Source organism: Tamandua tetradactyla, chromosome X (genome assembly GCF_023851605.1).
Source record: "Tamandua tetradactyla isolate mTamTet1 chromosome X, mTamTet1.pri, whole genome shotgun sequence".
NCBI lineage: Eukaryota > Metazoa > Chordata > Mammalia > Pilosa > Myrmecophagidae > Tamandua > Tamandua tetradactyla.
In genome coordinates this window covers 127000210-127006492 of record NC_135353.1, presented here as the reverse complement: position 1 = coordinate 127006492, position 6283 = coordinate 127000210, and the positions used below count along the sequence as shown (strand labels likewise).

General features: G+C 38.8%; 1 pseudogene; it reads left to right on the top strand.

Moving 5' to 3' along the window:
- Positions 1-4111: 4111 nt before the first annotated feature.
- LOC143672080 (securin pseudogene) lies at positions 4112-4722 on the top strand (annotated as a pseudogene).
- The last annotated feature ends 1561 nt before the right edge of the window (positions 4723-6283 follow it).

Here is a 6283-nt window from a genome sequence, read left to right as displayed (position 1 = left end):
ACCTCTACATTTTCAGGCAGTTCCCTCCAGCCTCTTTGTTACACCTTAACTAAAAAGGTGATATCTATTTAATGTGTAAGAATAACCTCCAAAATAACCTCTCGACTCTGTTTGGAATCTCTCAGCTATTGACACTTAATTTTGTCTCATTAGAGAAGGAATTCTTAAATAAAATACAAAATGTAGAATTATAAGGAAAAGATCAATAAACTCAAGTATACTAAAATTATGAATGTCTGGACTATAAAATGCACCAAAAAGCAAAGTGAAAAGACAATCCATGAAGTAAGAGATGCTTTTTGCAATACATATAATTTACAAAAGAATATTATTTTAAGAAGCTTCTACAAATCAATAGGGAATAAAACAAACTAGCCAACAGAATATGAATTGGTAACTCACAAAAGAGGAAGTCCAAGAGGCCAATATGACAATATCTAGTAAAATTGAAGACATATATACCCTTTGACCCAGCAATTCTACTTATGGGAATATATTCTAGAAAAAAATCTTATACATAGGCTTAAGGAAACATATACACAAGGATCATTGCAACATTACTTGTAATATTGAAAAACTTAGAACAACCTAAATGTCCATCAAGAGAATGAAGTTAATTACATTTTCATTTTTTTAGTTCTCAATTTGCCTTTTTCATCTTGACTGCCACCCTACCTGCTAATGTGCAAATGAACCATCCCATTTGGAAACGAACTGCTTATTTCACTAGCTCTAAGAGTTACCAGCCACTCTCTTCATTGTAGTCATCCAAAGAAAATGTTTGCTACTGAGTTCTTGCTGACTTCAAAGAAGGTCTCTAGCCAATGGGCATCAAAAGTGTCCATTATATTTGGAAACGCACTTCCATCCAAGGATGAAATGACTTGCTAAAGTAAGCCTGAAACTGCTGAGCTAAAAGAGAGTATGGACAATTCAAGTGAGGCAAATGAATGCTTCTAAGCTACTGAAATGGACATATTCTTTTGAAAGGTGTCCCCCAGGCCACATGAGAATTAATTTCATTTAATGAAGCTGAGCTTAAGGGAATTTTAGTGTCTAAAATTCAATCTGTGGATTTCTTCAAACATACTAGCACTAGGCATGATATTATGCTACCTAGAACACAGCTTTTAAATTAAAAAGACGAATTAGTCTCCAAACTTACCCATCTTCATTATGGCTTTATTTGTACTTCTCTATCTAAGATAGGAAATGTCTGAATAAAATATTGGCTAGTAAAAGTATGAAATCTCCACAAGAAGTCAGTTATGTATTGATTCAACTAAATAAAGAAAATGGAAGAATTTTTAATTGTCCTATTATCTGCTCATGACAAACTTTTACTTTTAAAGGTTTTTTTTAATATCCATTCGAGATCCGATGTACAGTTCTTTATTTATACTGAATGTTTATCAGGGAGTACACATTGAAAGCAGGTATACTCTATATTACTTATAATTGTATTTCTTGGACACCATATAACACTTTCCATTACAATAATTGACTAAATAGAACCAGCCACAATATATTTTTCCATTTTTGTTGATAAATAGTTACAATGGAATCACATTTAAAAATTCAAATAATGTATCTTCCTAAAGTATTCCCATTGCAGAGTTATGTATGAGATGTTAAAAAATGTATATGAGAGTTTAAGTAGCGATTTTATGACGTCATATCACATAATTACCCAGATTTATCACTTTAAATTAAATGAAAATTCTTTGTGGCAGAAGGTTTGCATGAATATGAAAGTGTTGATTTTTGTTCCCATTTGCTCAGTTTAAACCATGTCACATTGTGACTTACAAAGCCCGTTTCTCTTTTGTGCTAATTATCCAAACCTGAGTTCAAACTGCTTTTTCATTTACCTAAGTGTGCAAAATCAAAAATTTAATTGCTCAAAGTGCTGAGCAGAAGCTCTAGGTTTCTTTAATTCCAGCCTTAAAAGGATGGCTCTTAATAAGATGACTAATTTATTGGGTTTAGAAAAGTGCTACTGCTTAAAGCAATTACTGAGCTCAAGTTTATATGAGAGTTTAAAAGAATAAATATGACCCTTTGCATGATATTGGGTGGGGGTGAAGGGTGGGGAGAAGTCAGAAGAATTGGTGATTCTTAAGAAATCGGTGAATGTCTAGGCCCATGTTAGCCACCCTTTCTGGGCCAGAGCATGATTGGAATGGAACATGAGTTTTTTCCCCATCCTGAACCCAAAATGTTGGCTCTTCCCTCCCCTCTGCCAGCCTCCACGTAGGAGTTCATACCAATTTCTGATTCCCTGAGACAATCCAATTGGACCAAAGTATTTAGAAGTGAGCTGGATTTTCTGAGGTATATGTAGGAAGGGATTTCACCCTGTCCTAAAAAGTGAACTCTATTCCTCTAGATATTTCTGTCTTCCATGCCACCACTTGCTCATCTCACCACAATGTCTCTTCCCTGCCTCCTCCACTACCTCAGCTCCCACCTTCTGCTCCCAGATCTTGCCCTGCCCTTGGGATCTCAGCTGATTTTTATATGAAACCATTTAGCCCTCTCACAATTTCTGCCTCCAAACTTGTTCACCATACCTGCTTAGCAAACAAAGTGTCCTCCATTTTAGGGTCCATTGAGAGATTATCATTACCAACAGCTACAAAAAAGTTTGTTTGCTCTGTCACATCTATTTATGCTTTGGCTACCTCAACGTAAGAAATTTTTTAACCTCAAAGTTGAATAAACACTTTTTTCTCCATAATTATTTATTCCAACCTCCTCATTTTACAGTTGATAAAACAGGCCCAGAGAGGTTAAACAACTTGCTCAAGGTCCCACAGTGGTTAGTGGCAAAGCCTGACTTTAAACCTGATCTCCAGCCCATGGTCCTGTAATTCTTTCCATTAATCTGAACTGCTTCAGAGAATTCAGGGATTTCTGGGGTCTCCACTTTCTCACACTACTTTAATTTGGGATTATATGCGACTTTTCTCCTAGGGCTCTGTATCTCATTCATGTACATACATGCAGTCATTTACCAGGACTTCTTGGTTGAAGAAATGGAAGGAAAAGCACCATTCATTCTTTTACTAGTTCATTTATTCAACGGAAATTTTTTGAGCACCCACTAGATCACAGGTGCTCTTTTAAACTCTGAAGATATAGCAGTAAGCAAAATAGACAGAAAACCCATGCTCTCGTGGACCTTGTGTTCAAATGGGGAGAAGACAACAAGCAAATACATAAAATATTTAGCGTAGACAATGCTACAGGGAAAAGTAAACAGGAAAATGGGATAAGGAAAGTCAGAGGGGGAGAAGGATAAAGTCGAATTTTATAAAAGGAGGTCAGAGAAGTTTTCCCGGAGGAGGTGACATTTGAGCAAAGACTTGAAGGAGACGAAGGAACAACCATGTGGATATCAGAAGAAGAATATTCCAGGTAGAAACAACAACCAATGCAAAGGCCCTGTGTGAGAAGCAAGTCTGATATGTTCAAGAAGGAGTGAGGAGCCAGGGTGGCTAGAACAGAATGAATAAGGGGAGGGTCAGCAGATGGGAGCAGAGAGGTGACAGGCTTATCATAGGGTGGCCTTATGGGCCATAGTAAGAATTTTGGTTTTTTATCTGGATGGGATGCAAGACCATTGGAGGGTATTAGGCTGAGGAGTGACATCCACCTCCACATCACTCCTGCTTTCTTCTCCCTCAAACACCATCCACACAGAAATTCAGGAAAAGCGTTAAGGATGTCAAGTCATCTAGGTTTGGGTGGGTAGTTCAGGTGCCACATCCCCTTTTGGTGGGATATCTGCTTTTTAAGTTTGTCTTTCTTTGCAGAACAAAGAGCTTAAATAGGGAATTTTTGAGAATCTTGGGGAGCTGTTTCTCTAAGACCTCTGTGTGTTTCCTAAAGCCTTTTTGCAGGACAGGAAGTAAACAACTAAGAGAGACGAGGTTAGGAGAAACAGCTGACCCAGGAGGCTTTGAGGAAGTTAAGGGGGCGGGGTGGGGGAAGAGTCAAGAAATCAAAGATTTCTGATATATGCTTAGGACTGTGGCACACATTACAGGATTCGATAATTCTGTCACTGGGACTCAGGCAGAGCAAATAGTTTTAATCCTATTGCATAATGAAGAAACTTAGGATCAGAAAGTCCCAGGAAAATGGAGAACCAGGCACCTGTGTGGCTCCTAAGGATGGGCTGAAGCTGGGGCCTGGGCGTTCAGTCAAAGCCTTCGATGGGAGATGGCATGTTTCAACACCACATGTTAGCAAAGTATCTGATGCTCCACCAGCTTTACCAAGGCTGCCAGAAAGGCTTTGGGAACTGTCAACAGAGCTACAGAAAAGTCAGTAAAGACTAATGGACCCCTCAAACAAAAACAGCCAAACTTCTTTGCCAAAAAGATGACTGAGAAGACTGTTAAAGCAAAAAGCTCTGTTCCTGCTTCAGATGACATTTATCCAGAAATAGAAATTTTTTTTCCCTTCAATCCTCTAGATTTTGAGAGTTTTGACCTGCCTGAAGAGCACCAAATTGCACACCTCCCTTTGAATGGAGTACCCCTCATGATCCTTGATGAGGAAAGGGAACTTGAAAAGCTATTAGAGCTGGGTCCGCCCTCCCCTGTGAAAATGCCATCTCTGATGTGGGAACCTGCTGCGTTGCAGTCTCCTTCAAGCATTCTGTCGACCCTGGATGTTGAATTGCCACCTGTTTGCTATGACTTTGATATTTAAATTTCTTAGCGTCTTATAGTTTGTGCATATTCTTTTGTATCAATAAAGCAATTCTTGATTAAACTTTCAAAAAAAAAAAAGGGTCACACAGGTAAAAGGACAGACATGCAACTAGAACGCCGATAGAGACTCCTAAACTCAGTACTCCCTCCATGTTGCCACACTGCAAACCTAGAAAACAAGAAGATTCCAAAACGGACATGCATGCAACCCTTCTGAGGAGGAAAGAAGAGGCCTTGCAGAGGCAGCTATGTATGTTTTCACACACAAATTTCTTTTTAATATGAATTAGCAAAAAAACAAAAACAAAAGAATTGAGGGTAGTGGTTGGGAAAACATGTTCCTTGCTCTTCTCATCACTGCCTGACTCATAATGTGCTCATCAGATGCTCAAAAGAAATTCCTCCCTGACTTCTGGAGATAATATTAGCCCCATCATCTTCTGGGGACTGTGGATAGGACTTATTCAGTTAGATGTGAATGAGACCTCAGCACATCTCTTAATGGAAGCTGTGGGGTGATTTCTCTCCAGGGAATGAGCCAAGCTGGCTTCTAGTGCAGCTTCAGCCCAGATGTAGTTGATGTTGGATCCTGGAACTTCTGGCCCATCCTTCTCAAATATCCTTCCAAACAGGCTCATATTTTTGAAATTCCTCTTACATTGAGGTAACTATCTCCCAAATATGCCCTTATTTCCCTTCCAAGTCTTAGAAATCAGAAAACAAACAGACCTGGATAGAGAAGCTATTGCCTGGGGCCTGAGAAGTTAAGCTTCCGGCCCTCGGTGAAATTGTTTCCTCTGCCCAGTGAGCAAGGGTGCTTTGACAAGCTACCTCTGCCTAAATCCTTCTACTAGCTGCTCCTAGGCTTCTAAATGTTTTTTGCTCTTGTTTTAGAGGGGTAAAATAAAAAGGCTACCAGTTAAAGGCATTTTTCTGCCATTCATGGTCAATCATCATTGCACATTTAGTAACTTCTTATTGAAAGCATGCTGTGTACATGTCAAGAACTGCATTAAGCGATTCACATACATTTTTCAACAATGTTGAAGAATCTGAGATTTTATCCTAATGGTAAGCTTATATGTTAGCCTCCCACAGTTTCATGGATGCTGGTAGAAAACATAAAACTCCAAGGTCAGAAACAAAGAACAGTATATTATAGTAATAGCTATAGCCAGAGTATAATCATCTGTGCCAGTTTCCCAAGATCCCGTTCCAGTGGATGCAATGAAGGTCAGGTAACACCTGCATTACACAGTGGGTTGTATTACTGAGAAGAATCCCAAGCTTAAGGAACCCAAATCTTTTATAGTAGACAGTAATTCTGTCTGATATTTGTCCCAAAGGGAGACATTATCTTTGTTATACTGAATAGCAAACAAATCTGCCCTCAGCTCTGGAGAAGAAACTATTTCTATCTTTCAAGGTTGCTTGATAGATAAACATCTTTGATAGTCCAGAACAAAAGCAGTCAGCACCTCTGCTTACAAGACTTGCAGTTATGTGCAAGACCCATTGAAAAATGGCCTCCCAACAATGTTATCCCATTTAAACTGAAA